Source organism: Xiphophorus maculatus, chromosome 19, assembly GCF_002775205.1.
Source record: "Xiphophorus maculatus strain JP 163 A chromosome 19, X_maculatus-5.0-male, whole genome shotgun sequence".
In the NCBI taxonomy this organism is placed as follows: domain Eukaryota; kingdom Metazoa; phylum Chordata; class Actinopteri; order Cyprinodontiformes; family Poeciliidae; genus Xiphophorus; species Xiphophorus maculatus.
Window position 1 is genome coordinate 14,446,100 of NC_036461.1, and position 25,722 is coordinate 14,471,821.

The following is a 25,722-nucleotide window of genomic DNA, read 5'->3' on the forward strand; positions in this document are numbered from 1 at the left end:
CTGATATTCAGTCCAACCTGCAAAATATTCGCTTTAAAAATTTAATTGATGAAGCTAATAAAGATCTTCAAGCAGACCACCACCCAAAGTTATATAGACAGATGTTACGTTATGATTTAAATTTTAATAAAAGCCAATAAAATACTTTGGTAATCTCAATATGCTATTCCCCAGCAGTGTCAGTGAGTATAAAGTAACTCAGTTAATGGTTTGAGTTGCATTAAAATGAGCTCAGGCTCTTTCATTGCTTCACTTTGTCTTTATCCATTTCATTAAATGTCTTGTATCCATTTTATTTGCCATTTAATCATTTATTTTGGGTCTGGGAAAATATATTTTTCACCAGAACTGATGACATTATTGTGACAATAAATCTACAGTAGATTGTCATTTTTGTCATAGGCGACCATTTAATTGAAATTTGACTTAACAAATTTCAATTAGAGTAAATCAGGCTTTTTTTTATTTTGTTTGTATGAAAGGTTTAAACAGATTTCTATACGCCTTAAGGTCCATATAAATCCATAAGTGGTTGTGCAGTACAGATATCTTTGTGGGAGAAAATGTGATGTATTTCATGCTCTTTACAACAAAACTTGCTTCGTGTTTATTTATTTATTTATTTTTTCATCTAAAATGTGCTGTGCTCCAGAAAATACACAGATAGTCACCTGATTTGACCTGGATTTATGAAAGAATTTGCTGTTGAAGTATGTTTTGGGAGGAAGCCTTTTACATTGAAGCAGTCAGCATAGCATGTTAATGTGTCACCAAATAAATCGATTTCATGTCCTAAATCAAATAAAGTGCTGCTTAGCATAAAATGTAGCTCAGTTTTCTAGGCAGCATTTTTAAACTCTTATGACTGAGCTTTGATCGGAAAATTTCTAGACTGTGGCATCCTTGAATATCACAGCCTCCTATGGCAGCTGTTTATGAACTTGTCCTAAAACTGTCAATGTGTTTGATGAACAGAGCCACGAGCCTCAGGGATGTAGCATTTTAAACGAGAGCCACGTAAACACCTTAGTCAAGGATCTCCTGTGCATTATATTAGCTCCTTAACCCACCTACCCGGGGGAGGAAACAAATCTGACCATCCTTATTCACCTGCCGCACATCGCTCACATTTTTCACTTGCGTGAAGCAGGCATTTCGTACTTTTGCGTCACTGCATCTCAGACAACGACGTGTGGTTAGACAGTTCCTGGGGCTCTACCATATGCTCCCACCCAGAGATGCTTTCATTTGTGCTACAGGAAGTTTGTGTGAGATTGTTCGCAGGAAGGAGAGGAAGATAGGAGCAGCAGTGAAAGCTTTCATTTGTCTCTGTGCATAAACACACACAAACACACAAGGCAGGATACCGACAAAGCAGCTTCAAATATTCACCATCTCTTTGGACTTTAAGCTAGTGATGCTGCTGTACTGTCAAAAAGTAAAGTACATGTACAAACTTCTGCCTTAGGCATTCTTTTGTCAAAGTCTTCAGTCTGGAGAAAGAAGCTATAGCTCATGATCATGCAAACATGAGTCAGTTTTTCTTCATCCTCTGTTCACAAGTCTTTTTTTTTTGTAAGTCAGAATCAGTTTGAAGTCTGTCTGATCAATGATTTTGAAAATGTCTAAAAATAGAGTTGTCATAGATTATGAATTAAAATCATTATCCCTAAGCCCAATGACATTTAATGTGGTCTTTGTCAACACATTAAAAAATATTAAATGCTAATTTTTATTTTCAAGATAATCCAGGACAAGGGGAGATCTGGTAGACTTCATCACCCAGCAAAAATGAGGCTCATTACCTACAAAGGAAACCATGCTAAACACAATGGTGTTTAGAAAAACATTACCCTCCAACATTCCACAAAGATTTATATATCCATAACCTTTCTACATGCTAACAAAACCTTCAAAAATGTCATATCTGGTTGGGTAAACCTTGGTGCAGAATGTAATATCTGAACTCAATATCTATGTAATATTGCTTCACAACCAGGACTAAAAACCCAATTGTGTCTCCTGAATGTGAGGGTCAGCTTTTGGCTGGAATCTCATCTCACATTTAGCACTTAGCAGTTTCTCCAAGTTTGGATGAAAGTTTAGGTGCATCAAACACTACTGTTGCATGAAGGTACTTTAAAAATGGTTTTGGGTTTTATGAAATTATAAGAAATGAGAAGCAAATACATAATTTTTTCCAACCATACTTTTTCCACAATAAGCAATAAGACTAAACAGAAAATTAGAAGTAGTTGATAGTAGCCATATGCTACTTGTTTGGGCACTGTTTTTAAATCACTTGGGTTGTACAGTTACTTTTTTAAGTTGTGCAGTTGAGGCTCTTGTTGAAAAAGGTTAATTGACTTGCTGGTGCTCAGTAATGAAAAGCTACTTAGTAGTTAAGAAAATCCAATTAAGACCGCAAAATTTAGGATGCTCATTATAATGCAACGCCAGATCAGAGAGAAAAAAATAATTATATTTAAGCCACTGATGTACATAAGTGTTTAACAACTGAGGCTCCTGAATAAATTGATTAATCAACTTTATGTTTATTGCTTGCCAATATGTAAACAAAATGAGTTGATTGGTTTAAATCATGTTGTTAAAAAGGCTGAGAAACCCCACAAGATACAGAAGAAAGAGAAAAAACTCAGAGCTTCTTGGTGTCTGAGAGTCCAAAGCATTCTTAATTAGCTTTATTATAGCCAAACAAGACACTTAAATTGAGACTAAATTAGATAATTGCTTAGTATGTGTTTCTTCATTAATAACAAAGACTATTAACAAGTAACTATTAAGTGTCTTTTTAATTAACAGAGTCAGCTGTAAATGTTTTACTCCCGAGGTCTTTTAGTTGTTAGATTTCGAGTGATTTGGTACAACTTTGTTGCTCCTTTAAGTCAAGTTTATTTGTGCAGGTTTTTACACAACAGAAAACACAGAGTGACTTGGAGAGAGCTTAGAGAGCATTACAGCAGTGGATGAAGTTTGATAGGGGTCACATTGTGAGTTTGGATGAGGCTGGGTGGTAATTCTGTGCAGTTGCCCAGCAGTATGTGAGGTGTACAGATGACAATGAAGGTTCCAGCCACTGCAATGCAGTGATATTATGGGCCAAGTATTACAGAATCTCATGATACCTGCAATTGCCATTTGGACTGAGGAGTTCAAATCGGTTCAACTTCCCATAAGTAGACTGATATTAAAGGCTTTTTTTAGTTTGCTGTTCAGAGGCGTTTTAAAAGTCTCTACATTTGTCTGAACAGTGAGATATTACATAGTGTACCAATAAGATTGTATCTTTTCACCTTAAAGGTCAAATAAGGTAAACAAAAAGCCCTTAAAAATGTGTATCTTGCATATCTTACATTTATACAATGTTTTAATCAAAATTATTCACAAATGTAATGAAAAATAAATAAAGCTACAACTTTCCACCTGCTAAACAGAGCTGTGAAGCACAGCAGAAAATTAAGATTCTTGGTATCCACCCAAGTCTCCCTTTGTCATGGATCTTTTGGAGAATTGACTGGCAGCTGATCCGAAGGCATCTGTGCACCTACCTATAGCCACACAATATTCCATTTCAAATCTCCAAAATTATGTACAACTTTGAGAACAAAAGCTGTAAGGTGCTTAGTAGCAGAGCACTGAGGGATGTGTGATTTGGGAAACAATGACATCACATCTAAATATTCAACTTTTTCCCAACCAACATTTGAAACTGAAAACACCAGCAATTTCCAGACAATGGATCTGTATAAAAATATCCTTTTTGTTAGCAATTACCAGTGTTAACACAATCACTGTGATGTCTGCATGTGTATTCCCAGAATGTAGATTCTGACTTTGACTCAGAGATTTTCTGAATCTAACATGTTACCAGAGGCAAGTTAAAAACTCAAAACTATAAAACAGGGCAATGTTGCTGTAGCACACTGAGCTGTCCTGGTATCTGTGGTAGTCGACACTGGGTGAACTCCTCTGTAATCGTGACATAACGTCTCAGGTTAAAATGGTCCTTTTGCGGCTCTTTTTCATACCTGGGAACGTTGAGTATGAAATTTTCAAATGAGCAGGAATATGAAAATGCAAAGGAGTACAATGATGAGTGCATGGCATCTACAGTATCTATATTGGTCTGTCTATTCATAGCAACCTGAATGTCTCTGTAGAATACAGTGGGGTTTTTTTTGCTCTTCTCACTTTTCTTAACATCTCCTGGATACTGAAACAGTGAATTTTAAGTTTTTGAGATGAGAGAGGTGACTGTCTGTTTCTCATTTTCCACCTGAATGCAATGTCTGTACTTTGGCACTTACACCCATCTGTACACCCAAGTAAACATCCAAGTGATTGCCGTGTTTTATTTCACCATGGCCTGGAATCTGTTACCATAGTATTAGACTAAAGCAGCATTTCTAATTATTATTTTTTTTTAATTAAACTATATTCTTAAACTTCACAAAGAACAAATGATCACTTAAGAACGATTGGCAAACTCTTCTGCATTAACTATTGATCATCACTGTAATATCTTCATTAAAAACATCCATTTAACTGTCAGCATACTAACAATAGTAATAAAACAAATTTCTGCATCCTGATTAAAAGAGAATTGATTTGACAAAAGATCTATTGGAGCAATATAATTACACATCAAACCTGTGAATGATTTTTATCAACTTCTGTGAGACAAATATACAGACAGGTAGTGTTTGAAACTTTTGAGATGTCCACTACTCCTCTAATGACTACTTCTTCAGTAAAGTTTAGATTTTCATACCTGCTGTGCTTGGAGTGTCATTTTCAGCTCTAAAATTATTCCAAAAGGAGGAAAATATTCAATGTAAACCAATTAAATATATCCATGTGTGTTGTTGTTTCACATTAATCCAGATTTTCTTGCAGTATTTCAAGCAAAGCTGGTTGGACATTTGTTTTCTGAAAGTATTTCAGCCCCTAGCTCAACATTACTCTTCATCAAGCCAGAGAAAAACACACCAGAGTCAACCTTTCATGTGTGTGAGGTAGAAGTTTTATAATCAAAACAATGGAAGAAGATAGGAGAAAATTAGGTCTTGATTAAAAAGTATTGATAAGGGATAGAAACCAGTTTGGATGTTTCCTTTAATTCACTCTCAGATTTTATGGCGTTCACCTTTAGTTTACTTCACTTTCTATATTCCTGGAAGACTAAGACCTTGTTTCAAACTGCTATTCTTCTCATTGAGTATTGTTTTTACACAATACTTAAGGTATTGTGTAAAAACAATACCTTGAGTAACATTTGTTACATAAATCAGTGTGGATACAGTAGCGACAAACCCAAAACATTGTGAAGCCAACAGAGCCACTTTGATTGGGTTTTGAGTAACAGTACTGGATGTGAAGCTGACAGCTGATCCGACAGCCACTCTCAAAGAATCATGACTCAGTTTCACCTTCAGTAACATTTGAGCTGTGCAAAAGTCTTATACTATTTTTAATCTACTCATATTTTTCTTTAAAGAAGTCAGACTTTCATATAATCTTTGAAGTGGTCTAGCATCAATTGTCCAGATTCTCTAAAGGCTTTTCAGTAATTTTACTTTGAATTTGGTTGCTTTTAATTTTCAGTGTTCACCAACTTAGCAAAAAAAAAAATCTTTAAATGTGATTTGCGCTTTCTTACCAGAACCCTGTCAGATTGCATCGTTCGACAGAAAACAGGACCCAGTACTGACACTGCAATTCTAAATATGCTAGAAATAGCATATTTAGATGAAAACGCTAATTGTAGCGTGAAGGAAAATAAAAAGTGGTATAAAACTATTTTACAGTCCCGCATTATCATTCAGAAATGAAAATGAAAGTTTCTATGCCAGCAAAAGGAAAATAGAAAAGTAAGGTGAGAATCACTCAATCAAATCTTCTTCTAGTCTGATACAAACTGGACATTAAAACTTTATGTAACCAAACACTATAACTAGATATGCAATTATTCAGGTTTCATAAAATAAAGACATGTCAACAGCAAATTGAAAGTCAGTCACTTTAGTGAATCCTTCATTTAATTCAAGTATAATTACTGTGAAATTGTCTTACATTAAGCTTTTGTAGATAGAGAGCTTTCAGCATGGAAATGGAACATTTTCGCTCTTAACATCAGACAATTACATCCTTAAGTTTGATAAACAACAAATTACCATTAGATTTAAATTATAGGTAACACTGGCAGCAGTATGATAAAGGTAGTAAATTGCATAATGCATAAACTATTTTACAGAGTATTTACAATATTTACAGTTGGTAGACTGATTGCCAGAAAGGTCTGTATAATATGTGTGTTGTGATAGATTGTACGTGGATTGCTGTTCTGTAATTTGTATAATATGTTACATTTCACGCTGTGTGAAGCAAGAAAAGAAATTCAGAGCAGCACTCTAAAGACCCCTGAGGAAAACATTCTGCTTTGGGGGCCCTTTTCAGCAGCAACGTGTAAAAATATTAACTGTAGACAAACACAAAGATGTGTTGGAAGAATACAAGCTTCCCAGAGATTACAGCCACTTGGCACAGGGTCATCTTTCAGGACAAAGATGACCTGAAGCGTGCAGACAGTACAGGGCTATGTGTGACTGCGTGTGTGTGTGTGTGTGTGTGTGTATGCTGTGAACTTTGGCCCACATTTTAACCCAGAAGATGGCTAAAAAAAGACTTCTCAAAGAGGCTTCCCATCTAATCTGAGGTGATATGAGAGGATGTGCGAGGAGGAATGGGATGAGCTCCTTAGAGACCGATCTGATAGTGAAGCAAATGACTGGAACAGATTTAGCAATGATTTAAAGATTATTGACTTTGCTTTTGGTGTTTGGGTGTCTCCAGGTGGTCCTGATAACTGCTCTGTCTTAAAGCAGAACGCTCATTTCTTTTGTCACCCTTGGGTTTTTTTTTTATCCAATACACAGATCCTTTTTTGGATTTTTCTTTTCTTTCTTTTTACTTTTTCAAGACCACTATCATAATGCTGATGACTGTGTAGAATCCTACTAAGCGCTAATGATTAGCATTGGTGCTATAACAGTAATACTTAAAGATATACTAATATGGACAAGTCTAATACAACACCAACAATGTATTTAAAACTTTTTGCCAAATTTTAAATGTATTTAAATACTGATAGGAATGCATTCCCTATTGTCTAAGACTGCTTTATTGCAGCTGTTATTTTGTAACAGCTGCAAATGTAGAAATCTACAACAGCAACACCGTTAGGTCAAAATTCAAAGTGCACTATGTGATTGCATCTGCTAGGCCAACTTTGCATCTTCAGTAAGTGTCACATAAATGAAGAAAGTGTATATTTTTAGCTGTTCAGGCCCATAACTCTTTTGCTGGCAAAGAGTTGGTCCTGAGAAAGTAGCAGTTTTATAACTAGTACCAAGTAAATTGTGTTTTCACAACTCAGCACCAAGAGTAGAAAAACATCTGATTCATACCAAATAATGCTATTCAACCAAGACACCCAAAGTTCATTAAAACAGCAATTTGGAGAGAATTACATTAAATATGGAAGAATATCCATTTAATTATATTTTCCAAGTGACTTCTGACAAAATCCATCATGTTTTATTGATCAAAGAAGCGAGCGATGGAGGGATCTGCTTTCTCCCCATCTAATTAACTGACACATACATACATTGTACTGCCAGAAAACAAAAAATTCGCACGTCATGCAAATGTGGAGCAAACTTCACACTCCCTTCATCATCATCATCATCATCATCATCATCATCATCAGAGGATGCTTGCTGTGTGCTGTTTCCAAAGCTAAATTTAGAGGCGACCCTGATTCTTTATTCAAGTCTCTCTGGGGCGGTATTTTCGTGCTTCAGCATCTTTTTTTTTTTGTTATTGTTTATTTTTGCTGTCAGCAGCTGGATGGAACAGTGTTCAGGAGGCGGAAAGCTGCAGTGTTACCAACAAACATCACTGCTCTCATCAAAGGAAAGCAAAGCTATTCAGTCATATTCCTCTGACTGACAGCTTAGTGAATTTTTAATGGAATATTTTACGTAGGATCTCATGAAGTTAATTAGATGTAATACAGAAAGAGCAGGAGCTCTTTGTGCAACATGAAGGTCGGTGTTAGCAATGCCTGCCGGGGGATTTATTCCCATTTTGACCAACAAGGAAAAGGACTGAAAGCAGCAGAGCATTTGTTATAAGATTAATTAGTTGCTGTTTAAAACTTAATGTGTCCGTTGTCTAATTAAGTCAGTATTGATCTGTAACGTCTATATAAAATCAATGAAAGTAACCCATCTTAAAGGCTCCAAAAATGTTCCTAGGGAGAGAGGTTAGCTGATTATAGCAGGATTAAATAAATTAATTCTTGTTCAGGCTAATGGTTTTTAAACCTTTTAAACCTCCCTTGGAAAATGTTTAGTTTTCCAGACTGTTGATTATCTTATTTCAAAGCAAGATACCAAAGGGATTCTTTGGAGGATTAGAATTAGGCTGATTTTCCCAAATTAAATGTGGATTTATTTTAAAAAATAAAAATCTTCTAGTAATGTTCCAGTTGAGTAAATGTGATGGAAGCCATTCAATTTTATCTAAAGTCATCCATTCGTTGGTGGCATTTCTAGTTTATCCAGTGAGTTCTGGTTCTGCCCAGTTATCTTCAACCAGAATCAAATAGACGCCTGAACTAATTAAACCTATTCTATTCAATGCAGCACCTAAGTTGCCGACAGATAATGGAGCTTATCGCCTTCATTTCTAAACCAGAACTGGGCCAAAACACATTGGAATCTCATTTCATCTTGTATTCTGTATGATGCTATTTCTCCATTTTTGATGACCATAGGTGGGGTATTAAAGTTGTTTTGTAAAAGCTGTGCTTCCTATTAGGAACACATGCATGTTTCTCTTCATTCAGTTAAAAAGAAAAAAAAAAACCCTTCTAGTTATATGCAAGTGAGGACAAGCTCAAATTCAGCATTTAAAACATCTTAGCAATAGCATGGTCATGACCTACCAGTTATCTGCCAGCAGGAAAGGAAAAAGGTGGTGGTGCCATGAGTAGAGGTTTAGAGGAGGAAGCGTTACCTTGCATTCACATTGTGTGAGCTGACCTTTAAAAATGCCAGCCTTTGTCGTCTGTGACTGACCTGCTGCCGAGGAGAGCAGCTTCACCTCTGTAACACCACCTACATTTAATACTGCTGCTCTGCTGCTCGCTATTTAATGAGAACTACACACACGCACACGCAGATTTTATTTCATGCTAACAGAGTAAGTTCAAACAATTTTAACACACCTGTCGGTTGGGGGATAAAATGAGAATAGGCTTGTTTTAAAATCTGTTTTGGTTGTAATCCATCTTAAAATTACATCTTGCATATCAAATCTGCCTTTGTTGTAATTTGACATTGAATATTTAAAAGTGCCACCCAATCACCTTTAAATATTCCTTTAAAATCATTTGTACAAGAGTAAATCATTTAAGGAGTTTAACATATACACACAAACACTACTCTTCTCAAACTCTTCATTCAAGGACATAACTTAGATGGTGCCAAAAGGAGCTTCTTTGCATAACAATGAGTCTATAAATACACAATCTATATGCTACATCTGTTGTGATGTCAAACACAGCTCTTTTGTTCCCTGTAAATGTCCCCAACTCACACTCACAAGGTAAACATCTTTTTTCTGGTTTTGCTGTTTTTACACTAGAGTATTGTTTTCGGAACAGTTCATAAATGTGAACATATGTTGAAGAAATTACTTAGAAATAACAGACATATAATGTATGGGAGCATGTTTCCCGTCTAAGTCGATTTGGAAAAAAGCAGACCTTAAAAATACACTCCTCTTATTACAAATTTGCTGGACTAACAGTAATAGGAAACAATCTTAATTCTTATAATAGAGGAAATCTATTATAAGATTATAAATCTATTATATGAAATTATCTTATAAGATTTGCAAAGCTAAGATTTTTTTCCCTCAAAGTTATATTGCTTTTAGAAAAAAACAGACTTTCTTCTGGAAGCCCTTCCCTAACAGAGCCATGTTGATATTGATGTTTATCACTGAAATGTTCAATCTTAACGATGTAACAACATAATAAAAAGGCATTGTTGCAATGACATTCTAAAGGCGAACTATTGGAAAGAGCAGGAGTTTCTTAAAGAGACAGAGACCAATTGCAAGGCGTCATATTGCAAAGTCAAAATTCTCATAAGTTGTATTTAATATACGCTCCATTTTTATAACAACTGAAGGTAACATAGTTACTTGATTGTCCAATAAAATGGCACTGTGCGCCTGCAATATACATACTACTGGCCTTTTAAGGTCCTGTGTAGCTCAAGATTTAGTCCTGGGGCCTCTTTGATTTATTAACATCTACTGTTATTGTAGGTCCAGAGTCTGGATATCCCTCTCTACAATATGCTACACCACCTTTGTTAAGGTTCCACTCTGCTAACGTTTTTAGACGATCCATTTTGGAAAAACAGGATGGCAGTTTTTGCTGAGGAACTGCAAACATTTAGTTTTGTAAATTTAAAAAGCTTGGTCTTGGTGTTTGGCTTTATGTGTCAGCACAAATTTAGATTATAATATTTTGCTCATCCATGTGCCACCTTTTGGATAACATTCTTTTTGTATGCTAAAGGTTAATGTTCTATTCCTTATTTAGTTCATGTAACATTTGGTAATGGAACGTTGATGACCATCCTACACACAAGCTGCTTTGCAGAGAAGTCCTCAATTCTTTAAACAACTCTACTTATGTAATGGGACTTGTGCATCATGATGATCGTCAAACAGCAGCTGGTTTCAGCTGAGATAACGTTAATTCAGTTCAACATGATTTTTTTTTTGTTGCTTTAACACATATGAATTATGGAGCAAAAGGCTCATTTATTTGACTCACATGCCATGAGCAGCAGAACTAAACATAGCAGCCTATGATGTTGTAAGAACACAGCAGGTTCAGTGCAGAGGAGGTCTGAAAAGCTGTGAGAGCAAGTTAACGGCTGCTCTGAAGTCATACAGCGATAAATCATGTGCACATAAAATAAGTGCTGTGTATTTAAAATGGATGGAGCAAGTGGACTTTAAAAAAATATATAGTTGTTTAGGTTGGGTGAGAAAGTGATAAAATGGGCGCATTGCTTGATTAAATCACAGAAGAGAAAGACCTGCAAACCTGTTAAGTTTAGGTCTCACTCGGAACCATGTGTAACCATGAGGAAAACCAAATCTGAATGAATCAGCATTTTTTTCCCCCTTCAAGCTATTGCTCAACTATCTATAGATGAACTTTTAAGAATGACTTTGGAGGACATCACGACTGATATAACACCTTCTTGTATGACATTGAGTAGTCGGTAAAGTGATTTTTATGGACAGCTCCACCTTTCGTTAGCATTCATGAAGCAGAGTCCTTTGGAGAGATCAAAACAACAGCAGGATGTACAAAGTGTTTAATCTGACCCCAAATCTTACAGGCGCCTCGTTTGCAGCTCAGATGACAAGTATGCAAATCCCTGCAGATAGAAGATGTCGCAGGATATCCAGCTACCTGTCATTTTACTGTGATGGGTATTTGCAGACAAATATTGGATGTGACTTCCAGGCCATTCCCGCAGGTCTTTGATAAGCCAAATCTGGACAGGTATAGAGTAACACGTGTAGCCTTCGTCAAGAAACTTTAAAGAGCTGACAAAGTCGCAAATCTCAAGGATTCTGTAATGCCTTCTCTACTACAGGATTGTTCAAATGTATCTTCGATGATAAAAGGCCATCGAAGTCAGTGGTACACAGCTTGTTTCATACAAGTGAAAGACAAGCTGTAGCTTAGTTTAAGTGGAGTCCACTGTTGGTCTCGAGTGGCTCTGTAAAGATGTCTTGCTGTGGTTGTTTTAAAGCGATACTTAAATATTTCATGAAGTCTTTGACAACCCAGCCTTCAGCTGATCTAAAACGCTGCATCAAGAGTTTGGATGAAAACAAAAAGGAGACATCATATTTCTCCTATATTAGCTTCCCTTCGTTGGCTCCCTGTTAAATCCAGAATAGAAACTAGAACTCTCCTGCTCACAAATGAATCCCTTAATAACCAAGCTCCATCACACATCATAGATCTGATTGTTCCACATGTTTCTAGTGGAACTCTTTGCTCTGCCAGGTTTGCTGGTGGTTCCTAGAATTTCTGAAAGCAGAATGGGAGGCAGATCTTTTAGTTATTTTTGCTTCTCTCCTGTGGAGTCAGCTCCCGGTTTTAGTCTTTAATAGATGTTCTGGCTAATGTTCAACCTTCTATGTGTATCAGAATATTAGCACAGCACATCAGCATGAACAAACCATAGTTAGGGCAATAAAGGGGGATGGCAGCATTATTCTGCAGGGATGCATCTCTCCCACAGTGGCAGGGAAGCTAGTAAGTTGACTGAGAGATGAGCAAAGCTAAATACGGCATGATTGTGGAGGATTTTTACAACTTCATGCCTGCTGTTGGAAAAAAAAGGCAACATAATCTAATTCATATTTTGAACCCAATTTGTAAGACTGTAAAAGTGTTGACTATACCTACTTTAACATCCCTACTATGCTCATGAACAGAAGTAGTGAAGTAGTCCATTGACCTTGTTCCTCTTAATCTTGTTCGATAAGAAAGTATTTCACAAACATCACATTAGAAACAAAAATATCACTCCACACAACACTGGAGTATTTACACACCAAAAGGAATGAAGCACACTTGGACCCCACAAAATCTTTTCATTTAGTGCTACTTATCGGTCAAAAACTTTAAAATGTTCTAAAGATGAACTGTTAAAACATTCATGTCCCCCTGAGGAGTTCCTCCATCCAATATTCCCCAAGATATTTTACCAAAAGCTAGCTATACTCTTAGTTTATTTCACAGAATGTTTATAACAAAATATATATAAAATTACATTTCTGTATTGATTTCTCAATGTATGTCATACATGTCATAGACTGAATGTTTGGATTATCAGCCTTTTAACGTATGTGAGCTTACTTTTTATGTATTCACAACCACCTTTATTTAAACCCTACATAGTCCTGTACGCTCTCTTTGGACTGCCGAGTTGTTCACAACATGCTGACATGACAAATAAATGCAGGGAGAATGATTTACAGCCTGCATGATGCATTCCTACTCCAGTGCCCACCTGGATTGATGACACAAACATATATTTATCGGTTCCGACTGTAGCTGAATAAGTAGAAGATTCAAAGCTCCCAGCCTGATGAGGTCCTTCTGTGTGCGCTTGCGTGCATTTAAGAGGACATGTTCTCAGCCTTATTTGTAGCCCACTTTGCGTACAACATGAACCCAAACTGCTGAACAAAGCATGACTGTGACATAAACTAAAAACAAGATAAAGTAAGAATTCAATTAGAATGACTACAATAATATGAAAAGAATACTATAAAACAAGCATCCGTCCATTGTCCTTGAATAGTGAATTGGTTTTAGTAATTTTTAACCCTTTTTCAGATTTATTTGTTACACATTTCATCTGTTTCATGTGCTAAGATGCGAGAGGTACAAACTAGTGAATTCCCTCCTAAATGAACAAACAATCTTGCAAGTGCTGCAGTATGAATTTAAAATTCACCATTGGACAAAAACAGCTTGTTGAGATTTTTTAATTATATTCTTTTTAGCAACAGACTGTGATGACAGTGAACAAACTGTGCTATTAAACTCAAACGATTTCAGCAGAGTTAACTACTTAACAATGACTAGAACAATGGCTGGGCATCACAAGTTTCCCTCTATTTTGGTCCAACTTTGTGCCAGTTTTGGCATCACCTTCAATAATTGCATCTTTACCTCTTCAGACCTACTCTACAAAGCTTCGTTCTTGCCGTGTCTTCATACCTGCTATGGCTCAGTTTTGTTTTACACTGACAGATGAATGTTGTGCTAATTTAATTGTGAAAATTGACCCAAAAGATAGTGATTGAAAAGAAAAATACCTTCCAAGTGCAAGTAATACTCAAAGATGACTCCTACTGTATTGCGACACTTTTTATAGATACTTTTAGTCTCTTTATTTTGATTCAGTATTCTGTGATTTTGTTTTGTTTTGCTCTCTGCCCTGCTTGTTTTATTTGTTTCACCTTCTTATCTGCTATTTTGTGTTCATGTGTTCTCTGGCTTCTGCCTGTTTTATTGTTTCGCACTTGTTGTTTTCAAAGTGCTTAAAAAGTGGTCTGGTGTTGAAAAGAAAGAAAAACCCTTCCCTGGTTCCAATTTGTCAACTGATAACTGCTGGTGACCTATGCGGCATATGAACCAACTACAGTATCTCAATTATACACAATGAAACCCTAACTGCCTCAATTCTGGTTGGATTTTCACAACTTCATGCCTGTTTGCTCCTGAAAAGAAAAGAAAGCCCACAAGATATGGTGGGCGCTTGGGCTGCTGTAGGTGGGTTTGTGGAAAAATGAAGAGCACTACCTCCAGGCTGCAGAATCTCATTTCCCATATTGTGTTGCTTGAATGAAAGCAGAGGTGTTCCTGGCAACAAATAACCACTACAACCGAGGGAGTCAGGAAATCTCTGGAGCTTTGTAAAACCCCTTACTGCAGAGGGGGCTTGTCAATTGGATTTGTGGGAGGATATTCTGTAGCTGTCACTGTGAGAGTCAGAAATCACATGATACAAAGAAGTCTTTTTACATCTAATAATATGATACTTTAGCTCTTGAGTGGCAGTGTTTATTTATTCCCACAGGTAGGAGGTATTTCCTCGATGTAGGAGCCTTTGTGCTGTTAGCCAGAATACTGAAGTATTCTTCAGTTAGTATTCTGGCTAACAATAGCCAGAAAACAATACTCAAGAATAATGTTAGCCAGAATACCCAAGTATTCTGGCTGAACTAAATAAGTATCATATACTTGTTAGCCAGAATACCCAAGTATTCTGGCTAACAAGTATATGATTAATGATGCTTTTGTCTGAGATTACAACAGGATTTTGGGAGCCATGGATTTTAATACTGTAAAGTAAAATGTGCATTTTTTCTACTTACTCAACCTCGATATCTATCCATACTTCTCAGTCACAGCAATACATCTATATCATCCAGAACTCTGACAGCTGAGGAGTGCAAGTTCCCACTCCCTTATATAAACTTGACATTAAGGACACAATTAAGAAAATTTTGGAAAAACCTCCAGAAGTGCACTGGCATTCATGACTGTCAGTTCTACCAATGAGTCAAGTCAAGTTGATTTGTATAGTGCATTTTACAGGGTTTTACATGGCAAAAAAAACATAACGTAGTAACTAATTATGAAACAAGCAACATTTTGTCAAATGCCATTGTTAAAATAATGAGGAATAATCATTATCAAATATACATAAGATATATTAACTGGTACTCTGGTTAATAGTGAGTTTTTGACTTGATTTAAATTAAATCAGCGTTTCAGTAATTTTGCACTTGTATCATGTCTAGATGTCTGGCAGATGGAGGGTCTTAAGAATAATCTGGCTTTTAAAAATGTGTGTATTATTCAACAAAGATGGCACTAATTGCAAAGGGACAATGGGAACGCTTTTGTTTACTCACCTTGGACAGCTCAACCTGAAGCCAGAACATTCAGTCTTCTCCCAAATAAATATTGCTAAAACCCTGTCCTGTCTGTCTCAGTCTCAGCACGCTTTCATCTTCTCTCATTAGGATGAAAAGCGGGAGAGGGTTTCTGGGAGGACATGTGCTCTGACATGGTCACAGCATTTTAATGAGGAGATGTGTTAATGCTCAGGGTTTTTTTTTTATTCCTGCGCAAATCATGATTTCCTCCTTTTTATAAAGTGATCAGATGTTGTCAGGATGGACTCCTTTGATATGGATGTGAATCATCCACTGTTTGACCTTTCTGTATTTTCCTTAAACAGACCTTTAAGTCTGGAGGCTTAAATCAAAGATTTGGAGATATATAAAAACCAATGTGAGCTGAAGAGGTGCTATTCTGTTTCATCTTGGACTCTAAAGTGCACTTTTAATATTTGATGTCCTAATTCTAATAGTACCAGATGCCATATCTGATGACAAAAAAACAACATCTGTCTCTGTTTTAATACTTTGTAAGATAAATTACTGGAGCTTCAAACCCACTGTTGTGCTTCTCTCTGTGTTTTTGTAGGTGGCTTGAAAAACCAAAACGAGACAAATAGAGCCAAGAAGATGCAAAGTGAACTTGGACCCTATATTTCTCAAATGAATCAATATGCGTTTGGATACCTGACCTGATCAAACAGCAAAAGCCTGTATTTGTGAGTATGATTGTGTTCATTACTATGATTGAGATGTTTTGCACAGATATTAGGTTTTAGATTATCATGCAGCCTTCATTTTGCACTGGGTGGGTGTGTGGGGATGCTGCAGTGTGTTGATGTTGTGAGGGTTATGTTGGATCTACCTATAGCAGCCCCCGGATCTTGGAGGGTGGTTCAGACTGTGGTTACCTAAACCAGATATAGCTAGCCAGGCCCGTAATTGAATAAAATCAACCACGCAACAGGAGGAATATCAAACTTTTTATTTTTTTTGTACCAGAGATAAGTTGCCAACACTGCCAGGAAAGAAGATCCATTACACTTTTTGACAAAGCTGCCAGGACAGAACACAAAAACATATCTATTTAATCTTACTCCAGTCGTATGGCGTTTGAGATATTTTGCAAAGAAATATGGTAACATGACAGCCTGTGAAATTAGATCAATGTGTATCAGTTTGGTAAGGTGATGTATATGACCCAAACGTTTGGTCTTAACAAGCTGTAGGATGTTTCAACTAATAATGTTAAAAGTCTAAGCATGTGTAAAACTCCTAAATATCTCACTAAAATCTATAATTGTTTATCTGTATTATGAAATGTAGCTCTTTAACTCGTTTTATGTTATTTTTATGGGTATGACTTTAACTCGTTTTATGTTATTTTTATGGGTATGACTTTACTTGATTAATAAAATATTTTTCCATTTGAAAATTACATTTGCTTTCTATGTAAATGGTAAACATGTTATACATCCAGAAGGTTTTCCTGAGATATTATCATAGCAGATCCATCACACTGAACATTTTTCACTTCTAAAGCATAAAATCTGTTAAAACCCGCATTCCTGCATGCTGTCCATTCATCACAGTCTCTCACTTAGCTGTCAGATTTTTTTCCTCCACTTGGAATCATTTTCTCTGACAGAAAACATTTTTCAGACTGTTTTATTTCCTTTTTTTAAGATCATCATCCATGAAAGCTAAAACTGGAGGCTGTTTGATAGATTGTCTCTCCGCTACATTTCTGTGTTAAAGACGTCTAGATGCAGTTTTTGTGGACAGACATGCATCATAGTGAGAAACTCCCACTTTGCTAAGCAAACACTTTGATACAACATTAGAGACACAAAATGGGGACTGATTCATACCATATATCTAATGCTTTGGATCTGCTTTCTAAAACCAACAGTATTTGTTAAGTCCAAGAGCTTTCAAGCAATAACTGTATTTTGTAAGTGCAGTTATTATTACTAAACAAATATTGTGTTGCAGAACAAAAGACAAGACTAGACTTATGGCATAGAGCTGTTAGTATATGGAAGTATGTAACTTGCAAAATTACCAATCTATTCCTCAGTAACCCATCTGATGGGAGAGACTACTTCCATCTTTTTAATGTTCATACAATCTAAAGGTAATTTTTTTTTACAACTGTGGTGTGAGACAAACAATTCAAACATGTCCAATCCAATCATGTATGTTGAGTTCTAAGTTTAAAGTTGAAGAAACAGCTTTCCGACAAATTACATACAGTAGAAAACCACAAATAAAACTCATATGTCATATTTAACCATTAAGAAAATAGCTTTTATTTGTTCTGCAAGAAACATATGAATGGACGATATTTATTAGCAGAACAATCATTCAGCAAATTCCAGGAAGCATAAATTAGAAAATATTACTTAATATTAATCGATGTGCCCAACTCTCTCTCTCTCATTGTATTTTTTTCTCTTTCTTATTGAACGTTGGTGTCATTTAGCGCTATTCCTGCAGAAGTCATTCTTCCTAATTATCCCAGGGGCAAAGCTCCCATGGCATTGAGTTAATCCATGATTGTTTCACCTTTGCTTTCTAAAGGGTGGAAACAGATAAGGACTTTTAGATAAGTGGTGGCAAGGAGACTCTTAGCACACTATGAAATAAACTGCAGCTAAGATGTAACCTGCTAGGCAAATTGGGTTTCATGTTCTCAAAAACGTTGAATTCTTTGGTATACTTGTGGGGTCAATACAAGAATGTCATGCTGTGTTTTGTACTAAAAACGGGAACAGATTTTTGGTCAGTGTGATGCATTAATATTGCTTATTTTGGAAACAAAAAAAATAACTGCATTGATATATACAATTAAGTACCATTAACACCTCATTAAAGTAGGGTGACTATGCTGGACCCTCTAATTCAGTCTTTGTGGGTTACATTCAAAGCAGTGGTGTATAGGAAAGGATTGGGACGAGGAGCATGGCTGAACTAAACAAAGTATTTCCAAGCATTTATCATTTTTACTTTCACTAATTTCTAGGTTGGTTTTGTGGGCACTATTAACAGTGATCTGTATAAAAGCTTTTCAGCTGAAGAACCTCATAGGTACAAGGTTTTATAAAGTATGAGCAAATTCGGTTCATTTTATGACTAGCTTGAACTGAGCACAAGTAACAATTAGCAAAAAATCTGGATTTTCTGTAAACAGCTGCTGCAAACACAGACTCTAAGGATAAGCTTTTGTGGTTTTGTAAAGATGACTGCTTGTGGTGTGACATTCCACAGGATTTTTTTTCAACCTTTTGTGCTTCCATTTGGGTGTCTACTGCTTCTAGTGACACCCCAAGCACACACAAAAAAAAACAACATCCGGTCATTTTCTGGCAAACAACTGGATGGGATGGGGGTGAAGGGGCCAGAAACCACCACAGTTTGAACATAACGTGCAATTGTATTTTAAGAATTAGAAATCTTCATTAGAAAACAGTGAAAACTACTTATAATATCACTATTAAGTTTTTATTTTTAACCCATTAAGGAGACTTTATACCATACAACTATATCATGCCACAATAATTTCACATAATCTTACCAGTACACAGTACTTTTGTATCTTACTCACACATTATTTTTTGATTTTAAGGTGAATAGGCTGACAGTAGATCTGAGCTCACTGACTGCTTGCAGCAAATTTCTTACAACAAAAATTTCCTTTGTTCTAGTGGATCTCTGTCAGGCGATGTCAGCTTGTTTTCTTTTGTTAGGAAATTAACTCTCTGGAGTTTGAGTCTCTTAATTCATCATCCTTTGTTATTCTGTTTCTTTTGGGATAAGGTGGCATACAGATTTGCTTTGGGCCACAGTACTTTAAATTGTTACTTCTGTGATAATTATTAGGCTTTTACAATCTAGTATTATTTAGTAGGCAACTTATTATTTAGTAGTTGCCTACTAAATGTTAATTAAGTAGGCAACTTAAGAGCAATAGGTACAGTCTGATCGCAGGACTTTAAACAATTAGGTTGAGACTCGGACCTACTTTCATTGTCTTCTATTTCTGTAGCCATTTTCTAGTTTAGAGATAACACACATCCATCTTACTTCAATGGCATGTTCTCTTATGTGTACCATTTTTCAGAGTTGCTAACAAAAATGGCCACCTGTGTCATGTTATGTTTATACCCTATGGAAATTAAGCACTGAATGCGAAAAAGCTGCTAGATGGAAAAATAAAATTAAAAATAAAGCAACTATTGCAAAATATATTTGCAGTTATCTTTCAGAAATGTTATGAACTCAAGCTGCCGATGAGTTCAACACTAGTGAACGTGTAGAAAGTGTTTATTTTTGCACCTTCACCTTCTTTTTGTTCCTTTTAGCCAATGAGAATAAATGTACTCCTTTTAAATATTCTGTTTTTCAGTGCTGGACAATGGCGCTGCAGTGAATATTTTGTAGCTTTTTCCAAACCTTTATAAGTCTTTAATGCTTGTCATAAAAAAATCTTTAAAGCATATTTTTAGCCTAAATTTGCTCACTGAGTGTTGATCACATCCAGCAAAGTAGTCAAAAATGTTTTTGGTAGGGGCCCTTGGCAAATTGGGCTGTCTCACGTTTCTTCTCAAATGTTTTGGAGAGACTTTACTAGTTAAATCCAAGCTGTCAAAAATGTCTTTTTTCACTCTGCAATAGCAGACTTTTCTTTAATAGCCTGTCAGGGGTGCAATGGTCAGCCACTATCTTCTGAAAATATCTGTAGCCCTGTGTCACAATAGGAACAGTAAAGTGGTAAAATAGGTTCTTCACAAATTAAGTAATTCAGTGTAGATATGCCCCGTAGGGTAGAAAATATATCTGCAGAAAAAAAAAAGACATTTCTGGACTTTAAATTGCCTTCTCGCTCCATCTTCTCTCAGCAGGTTATCAAGGAGATGATAACATGTTAGTGTAACCCTGCAATCCCTCGATTGCTCTTGTCGATTAAACAATCTGGCCTGAAATTTGACCTGCGCTTCCACTTCCATCTTATTTCAGTTTCCCAGTGGCCAAGTTGGGGCTGCCCGACACCGGCCCCATCACAGCTCCCTAATCCTTCTCATTAGGCAGAGCCCCAAGGCTCTCCTTACAGTTCACCTATTCCCACATGCCATGCACCCTACCCTGCTTTCATTTTTGGCAGTATGTGGAAATGTCATGAATTTTCCATGTGCATTGTGTGTCAGGACGCTGATCTTCTTGTCAGCTGTAGAACTAGAGAAAAATTAGGAGAAATCAGGTCGCAGTCATTTAATTCTCTAGGTTTTTACCTCTTTTCAGGGAATATTATCTGTCTTTTTTTCTTGTTATTCTTTATTTTGTTTGTTTTAATGCTGTAAAACCAAACTCTCTCTGAAGTTTAAGTGTGGAAAAACAAATTAAAGCTGTAAAAATCCTCTCTTCCTCTCATGTAAAGGTTGTGGCAGAGCGGCAAATGCTGAGAGGATCTAAATTAACCCCCCTTTGAAGTTGAGCTCTCTGGATTTCTCTATTAAAAAACCTGTTATTGTGAGTCATAGAAACAACTGAGACGAATCTGGAGCTGCATTTTCTCGGTGGTCGACCCGAATCCGAATACACTGGCTATACCGCTGCATGACACTCTCTGACAAACGAAGCTAAAACTCTGGTGACAGCAGCAGTACAAGGCGAAAAAAAAAAAAATAAATCTAAAAGTTTAGCCGCTTTAGCTCCTTATCCAAAAATATGTTCAGTGTGATACCATGTTCTATTTATAAATAGCTTGCAGAGGGGATTTTTTTTTTCTTTTTAATCCGAGGCAGGGAGGGGAATGGGCGTGAAATGCTGTACCACAGAGGAGTTTAATATGTCTGACAAGGTATTAAAACTGAAGAACCACAGGCAGAGAAGGTGATAACAGCTGAGAATTATTCAATAGTTTCCTTTATGGGCTGCATGTGTCATGGAGGGTACGTTGTATAAAAGATGTACCAATATTTGTAAGAAAATCAGACATTGTTGTGGAAAACCTAATTACCTCCCTCTTTGAAAATGCTAACTCTCTAATAAAGGAATAATCTGTAAATTTAAGATCGCTTTCAAAAATACACATGTCTTTTCACTTTTTACTTAGATGACAATATAATATTTTAATGATCCTTTGTGCAGCTTTTAGAGAAATATGCTCTCCTGTAAGTATTTCAAAGTCTACATGAACATTTTTGATGAGCCGGTTTCTATCAAAGATGTGCTGCTGGCTGGTTCTCCGATAACTAGCACACTACCAAACAGTATAAACCATCTTTAAAATACAAAATGAACATGGATAGTGTGATAGTTTGTGAACTTTTCTGGTAGCTTGTGAACTTTTGTAACAAATAGTGGAGACAGGAAGCAGAAATTAAGCTACAACGTCCATTTTGTGGCTACAACGTCCATTTTGTCTCTCAGCTGGCATCACTTTTTCCTACATATCATATCTACACAGCCTATGGTTTGTTTTGCACTCCATGGTTCATCTTATAGGACATGTCTATGCCTGTCAGTGTCACTTTTCCCTTCAGAGAATAATCAAATCCATATAAGGAACCAAGACAATGTCAAGAAACTGATCCTGGCTGTCACTGGAGATGTGTTTCTGTAACCCAGCAACTGTGGTCCCTTGAGAGGAATGTCCTGAAAATAAGGCCCTCAGCTTTTCCATCAGAACAAGAGCTGCCATTGGAAGCACATTTCAGGCCCTTTTATAAGATGAAAACACTTTTAGGAAAGCAAAGAAAGCTCAACCATGAGAATAAATCATCATAGACTTCACTGAAAAAAAAAGAATTACCTTCATTTTTTAAAGTCAGACTTTAAGTAAGGTCTTGTCTGTTAGAATTTTTCAGGATCAAACTTAACACGCTGGGCATCTTAGATAAAAGATATTGAAATTCACACACAATACTGAGCTCATTGTCCCTCAGTAAGACATTAAAATGCAAAATAACCTCCAGTTGTTTAGAAAAACATCATACTTGGTTTTCTTGGTATTCAGCAAAGGACAAGACTTAGAAAGCAATTCCTGTACCAGATTCAGACTTGATGTGAGAATCAAAGCTGCTGCCTCAGCATGCTTCTTTTTGCATGTTTAACACAAAAATATAAATAAAAATAACCTGTATTTTTCCTTAGTGGAGAGATTCCGGGGAGCAAGTCAAGCATGAATAGTCACACTAAAGTAAAAATATAAACACATACAAATTGAATAAGATTATTTACAGTAAGGGTAAATTTACAATATAAAAACATAATATGCAGTTATTAAAATAGCATACTCAGATTAATAGAAATGTACAACTGAAAGATATTATTCACTCATTTACCTGATTAAAGATTGATGTAAACAGTAAACTTGTCTAACAATAAACTTTACTGCCTTTTAAGAAAGAGTATAGCCATGACAAATTGTGAACTGGATTCATTCTTTACTATCTAAATTTTATAAAATAGAGTCAAAATACTTGATATCTACGTCAGTGAAGTCAGGCTGAAATGAAAGAATGTGGTTGCTTTATTCTAAAGTGGATGAAAATGAAACAGACATCCTTCAAATGATAAAATAATCCAATATGAGCATTGAAAAACCTTCAAAATATTATGTATCTGTTTAATATAATAGGCTATTTAGCCTTTTGAAAATTATTTATACTCTTTGTCTTATTTCTATTTATAATTTTACACTTTGCCTATCAGTGACTAACTGACTTACTTAATAAAAGAAGGAACTTGTTATTGTACATAAGAAAATATCACTTCACCCAACAGTCTCCTAATAAAACCAATCTGTTCCTTCCTTTGATGACACTCCACTTCTGCACCAAGGTTTTTGAAATTTGTAATTTTGCCAAATAAAATGGACAAATTACATTAGTAGCATAGGATGTTTTTATTATTCAAACTCATTTGTCTTTAGACACTGTGTACACACATACCCAATATTTCATGGGTAGTTTTGTCTTGAGTTATAATCTATCGCAGAAAATAATTCAATGTCATGCTCCAGTGTTTACATGCAATGTTCCACACCCATGTTTTCCACTGACTTAGATGGCTTTCAGGGTAACAATTAAATATCTGACAGCCTTTAAATGTTAAGAAATTCACAACAGAAGAATAGAGAGCAAAGTGAGAAAGACCAGCTTTTACTCCTACATATTGGCCTGCATGACAAAACTACACAGGTTATTTGTTTGTTTTAATTCTCAAAGATCTATCTCTCAGCACAGTGGGGATATAGATTCATCCAACAAAAACACAAATACTCAAATTATTTAAAGTTCGACTTTGTGCTGCAGTTTTGGCTGAAAATAGAATTCAGTTCAGAAATAATGGTTTGGGTTTTTGTGAACCAAAGATCTTTGAAGAAAAACCTAAACTGTACAGTTTGCTATCAGTAAGCCTAAGAAATCTAAACTAATTAAATTGGGAGATCTGAAGAACAATTTACTCAACTATGTTCACATTTTATAAGCAATCATGCTTCTGTCCTGCGACAGATTGCAATAATACACAAGACTGACAAGAGCAGAAAAAACAATCAATCCTTAAAAACAAATGTCAAAAGAGATTCAACTGTTGAGATAGTGAACATTACTAAATTGTTGTATTTTCCAAATTTGAGTGAAGTATGAAGTGAAATGATTAAAAAGGATTTGTTCCAGTGAAGTAAGTACAGAACCCTAAAATTTAAAGCTGACTGTTTTCTCCTGAACTCATGAACCTCCCAAATGTCATTATATTCCTTGAACATTTTTCCGCATTTTGTCAGGTTGCAACCACAAACTCACATGTAAATTATTGGATTTCATAATGCGTGTTTTAATGCACAGAAGGATGTCATGTTTCATTTTACAAATAAAAATCCAAAAGCTGTGGCATGCATCCCTTGATTTCGCAAAATAAGATCAAGCGCAACCAACTTCATGTCACAACAGAGTCCACCTGTGTCTTAATCTCAGTATAAATGCACCTCTTCTGCAAAGGCCTTAAAGGTTTGCTAGAGAGCACTGGAAAAGAATGAACTCTTTAATTTGCCTCAAAGAAGTATGGCATAGACATACTAAAACATGGCTGATCAAAACTGAGCAAGAAAAGAACAGGTGCAGTGGCACCCGTGGGGGAGATGTAGAGATCCGCAGCTTAAGTGGGAGAATCTTTCATCAACACAAATATTAGGATGTCCCATTTCTTACAAACTAGAGCACACATGTAAAAATGAGCTGCTCTGGTCAGGAGACCATGATTAAACTTTTTGTCCTACATGCAAAATGCTATGTGTGGCAGAGAACAAACACTAAACAAAATCCTGAAAACACACACCGTTCATTTCATAGTTGTGCACAAATTTATGTTGATATAAAATCCCATTAAAACACCTTGATGTTTGTGGTTGTAATGTAGTAGGATAATTTTGCAAAGCATAAGTGACCAGGTTTGTCAGTTGTTTTCTTTTACTGATTTTTTAAATGTAATATAGTATGTATATACGATATTATACTATATTATATGTATGTATATACTATATTATACCATATAATATAGTATATATTATATACTATTATATACTATATACAGTATAAATCTTCCTTAGAAGGAGATTTATACTGCTTGAGAACAGTTTGAGTTCTGAAGCAACTTTTGTCTTTTAGGTTATCCAAATGTCATTTTTTCTTTCCTGCCATTTTCATGGACCGTTCCTCCTACCATAAGATCTCCATTTTTCACAGTAAGTGAAAGTGGATCTTATACAAAACATAAACAGTAGTGCTTTTATTCTTATTGACTTTGACTTCTGCTCTCCGTGGAGATCCTAATTTATTCCTGACCTTTGGTGATTCCCTGCTACTCACTGCATTTGTACATTGGTTTGTTGGTAGCCTGCCCTTTAGATCAGAAACAGACCTATGTGTTCTTATGTTTGCATGAGCCATGCGTGGGTGTAATGCAACAGGTGCTGCTGAGACGAGTAAACATGATCGCAGGAAGTCGCCTTTCAAGGCCTGTCCGTCACAGACGGCCCTCTGTGCTTGTTCAAGGGCAGGTTTTTACAACTGTGGGACATTGACAAGGGGAGGAAAAATCACA

The 25,722-nt window shown here is 36.0% G+C and overlaps 1 protein-coding gene across 1 annotated transcript in view; it reads left to right on the forward strand.

The window, feature by feature from the left end:
• The window catches only part of LOC102230895 (leucine-rich repeat and fibronectin type-III domain-containing protein 2), a 135,006-nt gene that overhangs the window by 51,797 nt on the left and 57,487 nt on the right, over positions 1-25,722 (forward strand). The window contains exon 4 of the mRNA XM_023353261.1: positions 16,205-16,334. The gene's annotated coding sequence lies outside the window, so the exon portion shown is untranslated. The remainder of the gene's footprint in view (positions 1-16,204; positions 16,335-25,722) is intronic.